We start from the raw sequence: 18,408 nt of genomic DNA, 5'->3' as shown, positions 1-18,408 counted from the left end.
TAAAGTACTATGGAACAGAGAGATCTCGGTGTACATGTCCAAGGAGTCTTTGAAGACAGCAGAGGTAGATGAAGTGGTTAAGAAGGCACACAGGATACTTGCTTTCATCTAACCAGAACACAGTTAAATAAAAGCAGAATATGCTGGAAACATTCAGCAAGTCTCATGTCCTCAGCAGAGATGTTTACAACCTGTAGCAAAGCTTTAAAGTATAGGGTAGGAGACTTAAGAAAAAGGTTGACACCTTAAGGATGGTTGAAATCTGGAACACAGTCTCTAAGAGGATGATACATGCAGATAGGTCGACCTTCACTAATCCATTCCTTCGATAATCCGGCACTGATTATGCTTAATGTAATCCTTCTGTAATTCGGCATTTTCACTAATCTGGCACTCCTCAGGCCCCAATGGCGCCGGATTACTGAAGGTTGACCTGTACTACTTTTGAGTAGATGAGTACTGGAAATACCATAACATGGAAAGCTACAGCTGTGTCCTTCGATAGAATTATCAAATAAATACTATAGAGTAATGTAATTGGGAGAAGTGTACATAATTCACAACCACCACTATTGAGTTGGGGTTTCATTAAACATAAAATGTCTCACTTCATTTTATTTGGGAAACCCTAGATCGGTGACCCCGATGCTCTAAGACAATTACAGAGGTATGGATCATGTCGGTCAATGCAGTTGCTTTGAAACTGCAAGAGTTTTGGGAACAAAATGCTATCACTCAGGTTGTACAAGCTGAGGCCCAGTTTGCCCTGCGAGAAATCTCCTCCAACAACACCAAATTTTAATGTGTGGAAGCATTGCTCAGCAATTCCACAGCTGTGAGAGTGCCTGAATTGCTTGAACACCCGCCTGAACATGATGAATACCGATCACTGAAAACTCACCTTTTACAGTGTTTCGGACTATTGGAGTCTGAGTGCCAAGCAGTGGCTCTCCTTGCCCAGCCTCGAGAATGCTAATGGACCACATGCTGTCTCTCCAGCTAAACAGTTTGTAATTTTAAAGAACTGTTTATACAACAAATGTATGATCCAGTTTGAGTAACCCTTGCTATTACACCCGCGATGGACATCGGGAGCTTGCTAAAATGATTGATAGTCTATGCTCAGATAGGCAATGGTACATCATTCCTCCTCCTTTCTCTACCTCGATAAGCCCGGTCAGCAGGGCCCACAACAGAAGGAAGCCCGCAGCTGCGAAACAGATGGTGCCGGGTTTTGTGCATTTACCATGCTCGCTTTGGTAGGAATGCTCGAAACTGACGACCAATTTGCAGCTTCAACAGTGCCAGTGCATCAAGATATCAGAGGTCTGTGAACCCATGGGTTTCAGCTGCCAGGGTTGTCTACTATTCATTACAGACACCTTTTCAGGGCGACGTTTCCTGTGTGACATGGGTGCTCAAGTGAGTGTACTGCCAGCTTCGCCTATTGCTGAGAACTTAGAAATCTACAGTACATTACAGGCTCTTTGGCGTGCAATGTTGTGCCGACCATGTAACTTACTCTAGAAACTACCTAGAATTTCTCTACCGCATAGCCCTCAATTTTTCTAAGCTCCATGTACATATTTTGAACAGTCTCTTAAAAGACCCTATCGTATCCATCTCTACCACCTTCACAGGCAGTGCATTCCACGCACTCTGACATCCTCCTTGTACTTACTTCCAAGCACCTTAAAACTATGCCCCCTATGCAGCCATTCCTCCCTCGAAGCATCCAAGTCTCTATAATGGCCACAACGTCATAGTTCCTCATTCTAAGTTAGAAACATAGAAATATAGAAAACCTACAGCACAATACAGGCCCTTCAGACCACAAAGCTGTGCCAAACATGTCCTTATCTTAGAACTACCTAGGTTTACCCACAAGCCCTCTATTTTTCTAAGCTCCATGTACCCATCCAGGAGTCTCTTAAAAAGACCCTATTGTTTCCGCCTTCACCACTGCCGCCGGCAGCCCATTCCACGCTCTCAACACTCTGCATTAAAAAAAACTTACCCCTGACATCTCCTCTGCACCTGCTTCCAAGCACCTTAAAACTATGCTCTCTCATGCTAGCCACTTCAGCCCTGAGAAAAAGTCTCTGACTATCCACACAATCAATGCCTCTCATTATCTTGTACATCTCTATCCGGTCACCTCTCATCTTCTGTCGCTCCAAGGAGAAAAGGTCAAGTTCACTCAACCTGTTTTCATAAGGCATGCTCCCCAATCCAGGCAACATGCTTGTAAATCTCCTCTGCGCCCTTTCTATGGTTTCCACATCCTTTCTGCAGTGAGGCGAACAAAATTGAGCACAGTACTCCAAGTGGGGTCTGACCAGGGTCCTATATAGCTGCAACATTACCTCTCGGCTCTTGAACTCAATCCCACGATTGACGAAGACCAATGCACCGTATGCCTTCTTAACTGCATAGTCAACCTGCACAGCAGCTTTGAGTGTCCTATTGACTCGGACCCCAAGATCCCTCTGATCCTCCACACTGCCAAGAGTCTTACCATTATTACTATATTCTGCCATCATATTTGACCTACCAAAATGAACCGCCTCAGACTTGTCTGGGTTGAACTCCATCTGCCACTTCTCAGCCCAGTTTTGCATCCTATCAATGTCCCACTGTAACCTCTGACAGCCCTCACACTATCCACAATACCCCCAACCTTTGTGTCATCAGCAAATTTACTAACCCAACCCTCCACTTCCTCATCCAGGTCATTTATAAAAATCACGAAGAGTAGGGGTCCCAGAACAGATCCCTGAGGCACACCACTGGTCACCGGCCTCCATGCAGAATATGACCCATCTACAACCACTCTTTGCCTTCTGTGGGCAAGCCAGTTCTGGATGCCAAGCCTTGCATTGGGTTCCTTATCAAATGCTTTGCTAAAATCCATATACACTACATCTACGGCTCTACCTTCATCAATGTGTTTAGTCACATCCTCAAAAAATTCAACCAGGCTCGTAAGGCACAACCTGCCTTCCACAAAGCCATGCTGACTATCCTTAATCATATTATGCCTCTTCAAATGTTCATAAATCCTACCTCTCAGGATCTTCTTCATCAACTTACCAACCACTGGAGTAAGACTCACTGATCTATAATTCCTGGGCTATCTCTACTCCCTTTCTCGAATAAGGGAACAACATCTGCAATCCTCCAATTCTCTGGAACCTCTCCTGTCCTCATTGATGGTGCAAAGATCATTGTCAGAAGCTCAGCAATCTTCTCCCTCACTTCGCACAGTAGCCTGGGGTACATCCTGTCCGGTCCCAGTAACTTATCCAACTTGATGCTTTCCAAAAGCTCCAGCACATCCTCTTCCATAATATCTATATGCTCAAGCTTTTTAGTCTGCTGCAAGTCATGCCTACAATCGCCAAGATCCTTTTCCATAGTGAATACTGAAGCAAAGTATTCATTAAGTTCATCCGCTTTGTTTATGATACTCCTTGCATTAAAATAGACACGTCTCAAACCATCTGGCTGAGTGCATCTTTGCTCTAAGGCAAAGAGCAACAAAACCTTGCGGGAAGCCACCAATGAAAGCAGGTTCCAACTTACAAGACACGAAGGATGACACTCTGCTTCATTGGGTGAATGGGACCGTGTCCTGCCTAAAGTGACTATACATCTGCTTGGTTCAGATTTCCTGTGTGCTCAAGGACTGTTAGTCAATCTTGAACTACCGGCTTGTGGATGTCAAGGACTTTGGGTTGTTACCCTGTTCACCCAGTAAGACCGTAAGACCATAAGACATAGGAGCAGAATTCGGCCATTCAGATCATCGAGTCTGCTCTGCCATTCCATCTTGGCTGAAGTTCCCCACAACAACTCTGGCAAGCACATGCAACACTGTATCTGAGTTTACTTGACTGCTGGCTTTCCACAATAGTCACAAACCATGGGGGTTGAGCATCACATTCCCACAACTGGCCCACCAGTCCATGCCCACGTGCATAGACTGGACCCAGATAAGCTGGCAACACCGAAGGTTGAGATTGTCAACATCGAAAAACTCGGAATTGTATGCCAGTCGAATAGCCCCGGGCTTCACCCTTCCATATGGTCCCACGGTTCCATGCACTTTCTTACCATGGTGGACAGTACCACTAGGTGGCCAGATGTCATCCCTCTAGCATTGAAGATGGCCGCAAACGTGGTTCGGGAATTCATCAGCATCTGGGTTGCTTGGTTTGGCATCACATGGAACATAGAACCATAGAACACTACAGCACAGAAAACAGGCCATTCGGCCCTTCTAGTCTGTGCCGAAACATTATTCTGCTAGTCCCATTGACCTGCATCCAGTCCATAGTCCTTCAGACCTCTCCCATCCATGTACCTATCCAATTTATTCTTAAAACTTAAAGTGAGCCCACATTTACCACGTCAGATAAATGTGAGGTTATCCACTTTGATGGCAAGAACAGGAAGGCAGGGAAGTACAACGAGATCTGGGTGTCCTTGTTCATCAGTCACTGAAAGTTAGCATACAGGTACAGCAGGCAGTGAAGAAAGCTAATGGCATGTTGGCCTTCATAACAAGGGGAGTTGAGTATAGGAGCAAAGAGGTCCTTCTGCAGTTCTACAAGGCTCTGATATTTCCTCTATGGTCACCAATTCAGTTCAGACCTCTTGTGCTGCGATGGCCCATAACCTTGGCCTCAGGTTACATCACACCAGAGCGTATCACCTGCACTGCAATGGCCTGTGTGAGCAGTTTCACTGCTCCTTAAGGACTGCTCTGAGGGCTTCTCAGTCAGACAAGCATTGGCATTGATCATCTCCTGCAGGTGCTGCTGGGACTCAGAACTGTTCCAAAAGAGGACCTGCAAGTCATCCGTGGCACAGCTGATATATGGACAGCTGTCATGAGTGCAGGTGATTTCATTCCTGATGCCACAGCTGTCTGGGTGCTGGGTGGCCTCTGAATAGCATTCCCCTTCATCAGTAAATTCAATTCCTTTTCACCTATTCCTATCTCCTATCATGGCATACAGCACTCTTGAGTTCCTGTTGAACTACATTCCACCTCGTTTGTTTTCATCCACCACAAAGCACACCAACATGCCCTTAGGTCCCCTTACGGTGGCACGTTCCACAGTTTGAAACTGGGAGAAAAGACTTTTATCATTGATAAGAGGGATAAACATGACTGTTTTGGTAGATCACCTTAAACCGGTCCACCAATATCTGGAGTACTCCACTGTGAGAACATGACACAACACAACATGATCCTGAGCGTGTCACTGCACCTCTGGACAAGCCGGAAGCACCCGCTGTTCCTCCATCCATGGAACACCAGACTCCAGCCGGGTGGCTCATCCCAGCTCCAGACAGGCTCACAATGCTGGTTTTAGTGAATTGTAGGATGGGGGGGGGGTCTGTGTAGGGTAACATTATTGGGGAAAATGTACATAATTCACAACTACTGGCATTTGAGTTGGGGTTTCACTTTAAGAGGCTAGTCTGACATGATGATGTGATGTAAAGATTTTTAACACGCTTTTGTGTCTAGGTTTCAGAGTTCAATAAAATGTGCTATGGGTTTCATTAAACATGAAATGCCTCACTTCGTTTTATTTGTGGAAACCTACAATTTTATCAACCTGAAAGCATACAGTGAAATGAGGGAAATGTTTCCAATCACCATTTACATCACTCAGATGTTCCTCAACTCAGACAACAATTACTTTAATGATCAAGACTTGCCTCATATTTCATGATTTTATAGGATCAGTAAACAGTGTTTTAAATAGAATAGAGAAAAACAGTAACGTTATGAGGTGTCAGATTAGTACTTCTTCCATAATTATCGGACGAGTTTCCTTGGTACTGTGACAAGAATACACATAAATTAAGATGTTAGCTGTCCTGTGTGATCAGCAGTTGGTCTGCCACCTGTCTTCAGGAGAGAGAGACAGATAAGGAAAACAATGGAGCAGCATTTGGAGATGTGTAATGAAGGGGAAGGAGAGCTGTCTGGAGCGGCTCCCCCTTTGAACCCTGAACTGTTTGAAGTGATGGACAGGCGATACCCCAGCAGGGGAAATAAAAAGGGACAGGTTCGCTAAGGCAACACACACATGACACCCGAGGTAACGAGACCCTGGAAGCAGTGCGCCTCTCACAAATCGGTGGGGAGCTTTTGGACGGCTGATCACAGGATCAAGCCATAGACGCACAGGGTGGAAAGGCACGATCGGTGGGAACCTGGTGTGTGTCCACCCTTGCCTGGGTGCCAGGTTCAGCGCAGGGAAACGATTCGTATCTGGAAACGGAGGGGTCACGGTCGGTGACCTCAGATGACATCACAAAGGACTCGCCCGACAGCTGACTGCGAAGGTCTGTGTGTGGAAGCTGTGTTGAATAATCATTCGTTTTGCTCTCCCCCCCCCCGCCACTGTCCATCGCCATGGCAACGATTACTGCGAACTGAACTGAACTAAATTGAACTGAACTTTGTGTCACTTTGAAACTGGTCATTTGCCCCTAGACAACGATAGAGCTTGATTGATCCTGAATTCTGTGTACATGTATGTTTATCATTGCTGAACTGTTGCATTCATTCTCCTTTTGATTACTGTGTTGCTTGTTTCTTTAATAAAACTTTCTTAGTTCTAGTAATCCAGACTCCAACTGAGTGATCCATTTTTGCTGGTTTGGCAACCCAGTTACAGGGTACGTAACATAAGTGGAGGCTCGTCTGGGATTTTGAACGCGAAATTTGGGATGGAGTAAATTGATTGGGTCAAAATTCCAGAAAGAAAGAAAAGACAAACAGCAGAAATAGAGGCTGAGGAATTTATAAAGGCACCAACCTTGGAGGCATTAGAGGATGCCAGGAAATCGGAATTGGTAGCTGTGGCCAAACTGTTGAATCTTGCTAAGGGGAAGTTGACAATGAAGAGAGAGGAGATACACAGAGCTATCGTAGAGCACTATGCATCTAAAGGTGTGTTTCCCCAAGGCGAGCTGGGGGTGGTGTCTATTGAAAAATCTGCCGGAGACGTGGTACAGGTACAGTTTGAAAACCTGAGACTCGAGCACGAGTTCTGGGTACGACAGTTAGAACATGAAGAGAAGCAGTTAGAAAGGCGGGAGAAAGAGAAAGAGTTAGAGAGGCAAGAGAAAGAGAAAGAGTTAGAAAGGCAGGAGAGAGAGAGACAGTGGGAGCGAGAGGAGAAACAGAGGGAAAGGGAATTCGAGCTGGAGAAGTTAAAGATAAGGGCAGAGCAGGGGCTCGTGCCGAACCAAGGTGGAGGGTTCCGGGCGACCCAGGAGGTTAGGCTGGTTACCCCATTTGATGATACCGACGTGGATCGGTACTTTCTCCATTTCGAAAAAGTGGCTATAAGTCAGGACTGGCCGAAGGATAAGTGGGTTGTTTTGCTTCAGAGTGTACTGAAAGGGAAAGCCCAAGAAGCTTACTCAGCTTTGTCCGCGTAAGATGCCCAGATGTATGAGGTGGTGAAAGAGGCCATCCTCAGGATTTATGAGTTGGTCCCAGAGGCATATCGGCAGAGGTTCCGGAATGCGAGGAGGCAGTGGGACCGCACGTATTTGGAGTTTGCCCGTGAGATGCAGACATATTGTGAGCGTTGGTGCGCCTCGAAGGGGGTAGAGGGGGATTATGACAGACTGCTACAGCTGACCCTGATTGAGCAGTTTAAAGGTTGTGTCCCTGAGGGTATGAGACCCTACCTAGATGAGAAAGAGGCAGCCACGTTAGCCGCAACTGCTAAGTCAGCAGATGAGTATGCGTTGACGCATAAAATGAAGTTTGCCCCAAGTAAAGGCTACCAGAAGGGTAGTCAGGACGGCGAGGAGAGTCCGCCGGAAAAGTCAGAAAGTAAGCCAGGGACTAGTGAGAAGGATAAGGTAGACCGGGAGCAGTCTGGTAGGAAGTCTCCTGGGGTCGTCTGTTATAATTGCGGGAAAGTCGGACACTTTGCGTCCAGGTGCTTTGCCCCAAAGAAGGAGACGGGAAAAGGAAAAACGGCGATTTTGACTGGCTGTATCGAGCTGGTACACGAACCGCTAGGACAGGACAGGTCTGCCAAAGTTCAGGAAGGGCGCGAGAGGTTTATCTCGGCCGATTTGGTGTCGGTGAAGGAGGGGTTAAAACCAGTTCCAGTGCGGATCTGGAGAGACACGGGAGCGTGTCAGTCGCTAATACTGAAGAGTGTATTAGAGTTTAGCTCAGAGACCCAGACTGGGGAGGTCAAGGTCAAAGCTACTGGAGAAGGGACAGAGACAGTCCCTTTGCACCAGATACACTTACAAAGCAACCTGGTCTCTGGACTAGTCACGATCGGGGTGAGGTCCGAATTACTGATGAAAGGCGTGGAAGTCTTGCTCGGTAATGACGTCGCCGGGGGAATCGTGTTTCCAGTCGTGAGACTGACACGTCAGCCTGCCAGCATTGAGGCCCCGCCCATGGACTCACAGGTTCATCATGGGGCTGCGGTAGTAAATTTAGCTGAGACGTTTCTGCCAACCTTGTACGAGAAGGGGGTAGAAAGTGAAAAGAAGGAGTGTAGTGAGGCAAGAGGTAGTGAGGGAGCTGGGACAGACGTAGCATTAGCCAGGAAAGAATTTGTGCAGACGCAGGAGCGAGACGAGGGGCTGATGGTTTTGGCAGAGACAGCTCTCTCTGACACAGACTTGACAAGGGAACTAGTAGGCTATTGTGTGGAGGAGGAAGTGCTAAGGAAGCAAGGGAGACCAAGTGCCATGCCCGCAGATGAGGAATGGGGAGTGGTGCAAAAGAGTTATGGGGATGAGGTTTTTAACCTGGCCCACAAGGTACCCCCCAGTGGACATTTTGCGGTGCTGGAGGAAACAGTTGGTGGAATCATGAAAGAGGTTTACTGGCTGCCCAGGGGGAAGGATGTTACTGATTATGACCGACGCGAACTGAGACGGTCACAGGCTTTTGATATGCTAACAAACCTCGTCGGTGTTGGTGCGGAAATCAATGAAGCTAGGGTCCCCCCAATAAGAGAAAAAAACCATTTTGAAAAGATGAGTATGGTATCGACCAGATGGGAGAAGGCTATTGTTTTGGCCAGGTCTGCTGATAAGGTCTCTCCCTTAATCCCCGAACAAAGTGACTCTTTAGGAGAAGTAATTAAACGACTCGCACCCGTGTGTTTGATTGTCCCGAGGCGATGCAAAGAACTGGGACGTTGGGTGGTGTCTGTTACAATAGGTCAGCCTAGTGAGCAACATTCCTATAGAATGAGTAATTCAGTTACGAAAGGGCTGACGAACACAGAGGTGTGTATTGACAATTTAATACGGCTGTCTGAAGCCAACTTGATAGTGAACCTTGAAAAAAATGAGTTCGGCCACACGAAGGTCACTTACCTGGGAATTGTGGTGACACAGGGGCAGCTGGCAGCGATGCAAGCTACGGTGCAGGTTATCGCTGACCTCCCAACCCCGACAGACAAGAGGGCCCTCAGAAGGCTCTTGGAGATGGTGGGGTACTGTAGGAAGTTTTGCAATAACTCTGCGGTTACCACCCCTCCCCCTCCTACTAAGTCCTTGCGAGAGAAAACTAAGTCGGAATGGGACGACCCTTGCTATTGTGGTCCGGGACAAAACCAAATGAGAGGTTACATAGATCGCAATTCATCAGTGTTTTTGGCCACTATGAAGTTTGTTAAGTTGGAGCCTGGTCTAAGGGATTATTAATAACACATATAAAAAGAACAGAAAATGTGATGGCTGACTGTCTGTCAGGTGTTGACAACTTCAAACTCGTTGTATTAGCCAAATAGCTGATAAAGATGTATATTTGTGTGTGTATCAAATAATGTATTCATGTTTGTAATTTTTACCCCCCGGTAAAAATCCTTAAAGGGGGGAAGTGTGACAAGAATACACATAAATTAAGATGTTAGCTGTCCTGTGTGATCAGCAGTTGGTCTGCCACCTGTCTTCAGGAGAGAGAGACAGATAAGGAAAACAATGGAGCAGCATTTGGAGATGTGTAATGAAGAGGAAGGAGAGATGTCTAGAGCGGCTCCCCCTTTGAACCCTGAACTGTTTGAAGTGATGGACAGGCGATACCCCAGCAGGGGGAATAAAAAGGGACAGGTTCGCTAAGGCAACACACACACGACACCCGAGGTAACGAGACCCTGGAAGCGGTGCGCCTCTCACAAATCGGTGGGGAGCTTTTGGACGGCTGATCACGGGATCAAGCCATAGACGCACAGGGTGGAAAGGCACGATCGGCGGGAACCTGGTGTGTGTCCACCCTTGCCTGGGTGCCAGGTTCAGCGCAGGGAAACGATTCGTATCTGGAAACGGAGGGGTCACGGTCGGTGACCTCAGATGACATCACAAAGGACTCGCCCGACAGCTGACTGCGAAGGTCTGTGTGTGGAAGCCGTTTGAATACTCATTCGTTTTGCTCTCTCCCCCCCCCCCACTGTCCATCACCACGGCAACGATTACTGCGAACTGAACTAAGTTGAACTGAACTTTGTGTCACTTTGAAACTGGTCATTTGCCCCTAGACAACGATAGAGCTTGATTGATCCTGAATTCTGTGTACATGTATGTTTATCATTGCTGAACTGTTGCATTCATTATCCTTTTGATTACTGTGTTGCTTATTTCTTTAATAAAACTTTCTGAGTTCTAGTAATCCAGACTCCAACTGAGTGATCCATTTCTGCTGGTTTGGCAACCCAGTTACGGGGTACGTAACAGTACCTTTTAAAATCAGGCACAGCATCAACATTATAACTACTCTAATATTAAAATCCATCAAAAATAATGAGATGATAGCTAATTTATTTGAATTTCAAAGTAACACACCCAGAGGAACAGGACATGATCTAAAACATCAAACTTCTTCAACTGAGTAGAGCCCTCGTGCTTTCTTGCAGGACAGAAAAAATGTTATAAAATCGAATAATTCTCAGTGGCTCTCATATATCATGAATTGCAGCCAAATACACAGCAACTCCAGGGGATAAAAACAGATTTCTTCTGTTATTATAACCATGCAATATTAATCTACATTTCCAAATATATCCCCAACAATTGTCACAAAGCAAAAAGGCACATACATCAGGTAGCAATGGAACAGTAAACTTTTAAGGTCAATGATCTTTCGTTAGTATTTTTTTCTTTGTCAGAGTTGTTACAACCTCACTGCTGCAAAGATGTCTTCACTGTATTTTTCTTTATTAATCTGGGGAAGCAATTTCTTTAAGTTTTACAATTTGTGCAAACACCATAGAATATACCACCACCATCTCCACCAGCAATTCTCCATTAAGCAGCAATGGGAAAAACAATGAATAATAAAATCCCCATAGCTGGTAACAAATCTTACCGACGTAATGAACGAAGAGTTTGCAAGCATTACTTAAACCACAAAAAAAAATTACATTCCAGAAATACTCCACACTCTCACAATTTTTAATGTATACCATGTTCTACCAGTCTGTTGTCGCCATTACAATCTTCTATGTGGTGGTGTGCTGGGGCAATGACATCAACACAGGTGATGCCAACAGACTTGATAAACTGAGTAGAAAGGCTGGCTTTGTTAGAGGAGTCAAACTGGACATGCTGGAGGCTATGCTAGAACAAAGGACCCTACGGAAAATCCTGACAATTCAGGACAGTGTGTCTTACCTTCTGCATGCCACCTTGGCTGAACAGAGGAGCACCTTTAGTGACAGACTAAGACAACTGCACCGCTCCAAAGAGCACAATATAAGATCATTCTTACCCTTGGCCATTGTACTCTATGAGTCAACCTATAGCTGGGGAAGTGATGACCCTCCCCCCCCCCCGCTAGACTGTTTATGGTAACTTATTATTTTATTCTTTCTACTTCTCTTCTAATATTTATATCTGTGCACTTGTAATGCAACTGTGACACTGCAAATTCCTTTGGGATCAATAAAGTATTTATCATCATCATAGTGGCAAAATCATTTTTGCCAACCTTTTGACTTGTTTAAGCCAGTGGTAGTAGGCAGTTGATGTGTAATCTTTGTAGTACATCAATTTCAGACTATTATCTTCCAACCAATCACTTATTTTGAAGGGATCATTTTCTTTGCAATTCCCTGGTCTGCTCCTCTGAGCCCATGAACCACTTCATTCTTTGCATTATAAACTACAAATCTTGTCCTCTACTTCTTCCCATCCAGGGAACTAAACAGCCCTTCCAAGTGAAGAAGAGATTCCAATCCAATGTACTGCATTTAGTGTTCACAAAGTGGTCTCTCCTACGTTAAAGAAACTAAACAGATCAGATAACCATTTTGTGGACCACCTAGATTCAGTGTGTAGGGGAGATTTGAGTTCCCTGGTGGCTGCCATTTTAATTCTCCATCCCATTCCAATCTACTTGGAACTTCCTGCAATATTAGAACAAGCACCAATTAAAACTCGAGAACACCACCTTATCTTCCATAGTAAACAAAGAAAAGGATGGAAGTACTCAGCTGGTCAGCCCACACCTGATCTAACAATTCAATGAAAGTCATTTCATCAGAACTAACATTCAACCAGAAACGTTAGCTCTGTCTCTTCTCCCACAGATGTGGCCTGGCCTACCGAATATGTCAGCACTTTGAGTTTATATTAGATTTACTGTATGCATTTTTTTCATCTCATCTTCCATCTTGATAAGTTGTAACTTTCAGGACTAGCCTTTTTTGTTATAAGTCAACTGCATATGATACTGGCTCAGATATTTTTATCCATTAGGAAAGCTTTACCTGCTGGGTTTATCCAGCAAGCTCTGCACCACACAACTGTTACGGTCCTTCCCCTCTCTCTTTCTTCCCCTATTAAGGACTCAGTTGGATTACTTCTACAATCTGTCTTCAGTACAACAGTGGTCTCACCCTATCACAGATATTCTAAATGTCCTATCCACCTCTCCCCTACCATCTCACTAACAAATCTAATATTTTCTCTCCTCCTCCTTTCTGACAAAGGGGGAATTAAAGCCATAAGGTTAACTCAATTTCTCTTTCCCAGATGCTACCTACACTACCGTGTGTTTCCAGTGATTCAGTGCCTATTTCACATTTCCACCTTCAGCTATTTGACTTTCATTGGCAGCGGACTATCAAGTTACGATCATCATTTAACAAGAGAATAGCAGTTAAGTACATGGTATGCAGCCACAGCAGATCTGCATTATTACATTTTCAGATTAGCAGTCAATGTCAAGTTTCAGATTGCTCTCCTCATTGTCACTTTTATTTAGTATCCCTTTTTCAGCTTTATTCATAAATTAGAAATACCGGTTGCCTCTAAATTTCAAATTATCATAAGGTTCTGAACATCATAAACTTATCTCTTTATCTGCATCCCTTAAAATAGCTATGGTTAACAATTATGTGCCTGTTCAAAATGTTAAATTAATAATTTACATGGGTGATTGATAAATTTCTACCACTTTCTGCATGTAAAGGTATTTCATTACCATGGCTGGCTCAGGATTTAGACTCTGCTCTTTAATTCTAAATTCCCCAGCACATAGAAATGATTGTTCTCAATTGACCTGATCAATTCCCCTCAATATTTTGAAATTTTCAATCAATTCAAATTCAATAAATTCCAGAAAGCATATATAAAAGTCCACATAATAGTCCACTCCGGTCCGAATAGATACTGCATTTATCGCATAGTGCTATTAGTGACTTTCATTGAACATTTCAGCATTGTGCCATGGATAGGAACCTAATGCATGCACCTACAGCAATGCCTGGAGCAAAATAAGAATGAATTTGAAAGACTACCACTTTTTCAGGGATTTTGGTAAGATAACATCAACTGAAAATAAGGTGGTAGTTTGCAACGATTGAGAAAGCAAGGGTTGATTTATCAGGGAAAGATGGCATGAGGGTGACCTCTTTGAGCTCATCTGGGAAACTGCTTAAATTCCTCCCTTTTTTCTTTTCAAGGTGGCTGAGGTTCTGTTGGAGTCTACACTCAAAGTGAAGTTCTTCACAGCAGTAGATTCCCATTCCCAGCTGCTTTCAATATCTCCAGGAGCCACCTGAAAGACGTGCACCTTCTGTGTGTGGCCTGCCGCAGCCCTGTAGACTCGATTCCTCAACAGTGTTGCGAACTGAAGTTTGCTCCCAAATCTCAAGTCAGAGAAACTTGGAATAAAAGCAACATTTCAGACTGTAACATCGAAACAGCGAGGTGTCAGTTTCCCCTCTCGCTGTGGAAGGAGTGATACCTCTCTCTCTCTCGTTAGTGAGAGTGAGAGAGAACCTGTGGCATGTTGAAGTGCTGGGTTATGGACTCTAATTTTTGATGGACCTGCATCATGGTCTCTTTGGGGCTTTGCTACTGCTTGCTTAGTGGGCAGTGGGAGGGCTGAATGAAATTATATAGTGACATAACTACATCTTAAAGAAGGCATGGCAGCATCTTTACTTTCTTAGAAGTTTTTGAGGATCTAAAACTTCAGTGTTGAGCTCAATGTAGGACGTCCTTTGAGACTCTAGCTTCGGATCTTTCCTTAGGGTTACTCCCGTGAGTATAGCTGCAAGGCAGTAAAGGTTTGAGATCAGAGTTTTCCTTCTCCTAGATGAGCTGTCAACCACAGCTGACAAGATCATCTGCCTGAAGCAACTGCTTTTAGGGCACCCCTAACCCACTTTTGCCCCTTCTCCTGTCAGTAAAAACGGTTCCACCAGGCATAGTAGCTAACCACGCATGAAGGCCAAGATCTATACTTGGTTGTCAGAGGCTATTTGAGACGCACACCAATGGGCGCATTAAAAAGGTAGTGAGAGCTTATCCCCACTACCACCCCCAGCTATAACAAGGAACCTGCAACATAAAACAAACATGAAGAGTTAAAGAAAAATACAACTGCTATTGGTGCTGGAAATTACTTCTCGGGCATTGAAAGACTCTCAAACATTACCCATATGTTACTACCAGCAGCAAAATAAACCAAGTATGCAACAAATGTTAATTTCTCAATATTATTTTTCCACTGCAGTATGGAAGCTGACATCTGGAATCTGCTGAAAATCAATAGTAACTATAAACATTAACAATGGTATATCACATGCTACATTGATAAATCACCGCTCTTCAAAATTAGCATCTTCATGCTAAAAGGTCAGCCAAGTTCAGCATTCTGGAGATTATACAAAAATCATACACAGTGTATAATCATTCAGACTACATTTCACTGATTATTGCAAGATCCTAAAAGTGCATTTTAATCTTGGGAATGATAAGCTTATTTACTGTCAGACAACTTTTGTCCTTTTGGCACTTAACAATATGTTCCTTTGTTTCTCTGTTATACAGTAAAAAGCATAATTCATTTAAACATAACCCAATACCTGCCCGCACTTTAACCTACAGTATATGGTCATACAAAGAAAGTTAGAACTACAGATTGAAACAGTTAACATATAGGTAAACATAATGCTTTAACAACACCAGCAACCTAAATTCAATTACACTGCTGTCTATAAGGAGTGTATATATTTTCCTGTGACCATGTAGGTTGTCCGGGTGCTCCGGTTTCCTCGCACGTTCCAAAAACACATGGGTTGGTAGGTTAATTGGTCATACGAATGTAATTGAGTGGTGCAAGCTTCTTAGGCTGCAAGTGTCTGTTACTGTGATGTAACTCTAAATAAGAAACAAATACAGGTGTCCCCCGCTTTTCGAACGTTCGCTTTACAAAACCTCACTGTTACAAAAGACCTCCATTAGTACCCTGTTTTCGCTTTCAGAAGGTGTTTTCACTGTTACGAAAAAAATTCAGCGCGCGATAAAAGGCAGAGTGCGCCCCGAGCAGCCGCTCTCCCCTGGATTCGGAACTGCTTTGCTTTAACACGTGCCTGTGAGCAGCCGTTTGCAAGATGAGTTCTATGGTATCGGAAAAGCCTGAAAGAGCTCTTAAGGGTGTTACACTTACGGTAAAACTAGACATAATTAAGTGTTTTGATCGTGGTGAACAAAGTAAGGACAACATACATCAAAGTTGCTGGTGAACGCAGCAGGCCAAGCAGCATCTATAGGAAGAGGTGCAGTCGACGTTTCGGGCCGAGACCCTTCGTCAGGTCTTGGCCCGAAACATCAACTGCACCTCTTCCTATAGATGCTGCTTGGCCTGCTGCGTTCACCAGCAACTTTGATGTATGTTCCTTGAATTTCCAGCATCTGCAGAATTCCTGTTGTTTAAAGTAAGGACAACGTGAGTTTGGCTTGTGGAAGCTGACGAACTTGATGTTGAAGAGGTTTTGGCATCCCATCACCAAGAACTGACAGATGAAGAGCTGATGCAATTGGAAGAGGAAAGGATAACAATCGAAACCGAATCAGTAATGATAAAGTATGACTTTAATTTTGAAAGGGTACGTCGGTTTAGGAGATATTTGCAGGATGTTTTGAGTCCTTATTAAAGAACTGTGTGATAGAAAGATGCACGAGGCTCAGCAGTCAAGCAAGCCTTCCACATCAGCCACAGCAGACGACGAACCTCGACCTTCGACATCGAGGCGGGCAGTCATAGGAGAAGATGAGCTGCCTGCCCTGATCGACGATGAGATGACACCCCAGTGTCCCACCACCCAAACCCCCAGGCCACGGAAAGATACCGATTCACGGAAAATGCAACAGTAGCCGGGACGCACACAGCACATCTTTAAGAAAAAAGCCGAAATAAACATGCTAATTAATTAGGTGCTGCCTAGCACGTAATTGTCGGCCCAGATCAGTGCCGATGCAATCGGCAATTGCCTCTGATCTGCGAGGGGGAGAGGGGGGAGAGGAGGTGAGGGAAGGGGGAGAGGGAGAGGGGAGGGGGAGAGGGGATGGGGGAGGGGAGAGAGGGGAAGGGGAGAGGGGGGAGGGGAGAGAGGGGAAGGGGAGAGGGGGAGGGGGGGAGAGGGGAGAGGGAGAGGGGAGAGGGGGAGGAGGAGAGAGGGGGAGGAGAGAGGGGGAGGACAAAGGGGGAGGAGAGAGAGGGGAGGAGAGAGAGGGGAGGGGGAGAGAGGGGAGAGGGGAGGGAGGGGGAGAGGGGAGGGAGGGGGAGAGGGGAGAGGGACAGAGGAGGAGGGAGAGAGGGGGGAGGGGAGGAGAGGGGGAGAGAGGGGAGGGGGTGAGGGGAGATGGGGAGAGAGGGGAGGGGGTGAGGGGAGATGGGGAGAGGGGGTGAGGGGAGGGGGTGGGGGGAGGGAGATGGAGAAATAGAGGGGAAAGGTAGAGTGGGCTGATGGAATGCATGGGGGAATGGATTGCTGACAAAGTAAAAGAGAAAGGTAAATGTTAATAGTGAAGTGTTACTAAGAATGAGTGATTTCGAGGAAGCTGAGTAAGGGATGTTGTAGAAGAGTGCAGGCAAGAGCATGTATATCTGTGCCTACGTATTGTTAAACTATTGCATACAAAATAAAAGCAGCAATCCGTACAGCCACTCAAACATGTCATGAAATTCATTAAGATTATGGCTGATCCAATCATGCATCTAATCTGCACTTTCCTGCAAAAATTAAACATGTCATGAAATTCATTAAGATTATGGCTGATCCAATCATGCATCTAATCTGCACTTTCCTGCAAAAATTCCACAATTCTTACTCCTCTCGATACCCACAAAACAGGAGTCTGCAGAGGTTCGGCACCTCATCAAAAACCTTGGCAAAACTATAGATGTGTGGTGGAAACTGTGCTGACTGGCTGCATTACGGCCTGGTATGGGAACACCAAAGTCTTTGAGCGGAAAATCCTACAAACGGTAGTGGATTCAGCCCAGTGCATCATGGTAAAACCCTCCCAACCATTGACACATCTACAGTGCCTATAAAAGGTATTCATCCGCACCCCCGGAAGTTTTCAGGTTCTATTATCTTACAGCAAGCAGTGTCCTTTGTAAATTCTATGTGTTCTTGCATTAATTCAGTAATACCCAGTTTTTATTCCTGTATCAGAATTTTTGGTAGCAATTTGTTATTTCCATAAGGGTGAACTTTTGTGACACAAAATGTCGTAACACAGGGGTGCAGAGTATCCCATTTCAGATTTCTTCTCATGTACTTTGATACTGTAGCCCCCCTGGCCAGCCTCAGGGTCGCTAGGCTCGCTGTCGTCTAGGGAGACAGCCTTTGGCCCCACCAAACTGAGTAATCAGTTTGTGTGGATGCTGTGTGATGTGCCCCACCCCGCCCAAATAACACCAGATACGATTAAATGATTTACAGTTTATAGATATTACTGGAACTATATAATTAATAGAGAATAAAATATAAAAGGAAAATCAAAGGCACCACACTTATCAAAGTTCAATCTCTTCGTGCACAAACAGTTGGAGCTCAGGACCCTTCTTCTTCACCCTGCGACCCCGCGGAC

At 45.0% G+C, this 18,408-nt stretch overlaps 1 protein-coding gene across 2 annotated transcripts in view; it reads right to left on the bottom strand.

Moving 5' to 3' along the window:
- The window catches only part of mad1l1 (mitotic arrest deficient 1 like 1), a 1,178,242-nt gene that overhangs the window by 835,882 nt on the left and 323,952 nt on the right, over positions 1-18,408 (bottom strand). The gene's annotated exons all lie outside the window — the stretch shown is intronic.

This window comes from Mobula hypostoma, chromosome 9 (genome assembly GCF_963921235.1).
Source record: "Mobula hypostoma chromosome 9, sMobHyp1.1, whole genome shotgun sequence".
Lineage (NCBI taxonomy): Eukaryota > Metazoa > Chordata > Chondrichthyes > Myliobatiformes > Myliobatidae > Mobula > Mobula hypostoma.
This window is presented reverse-complemented; position numbering and strand designations above follow the sequence as displayed.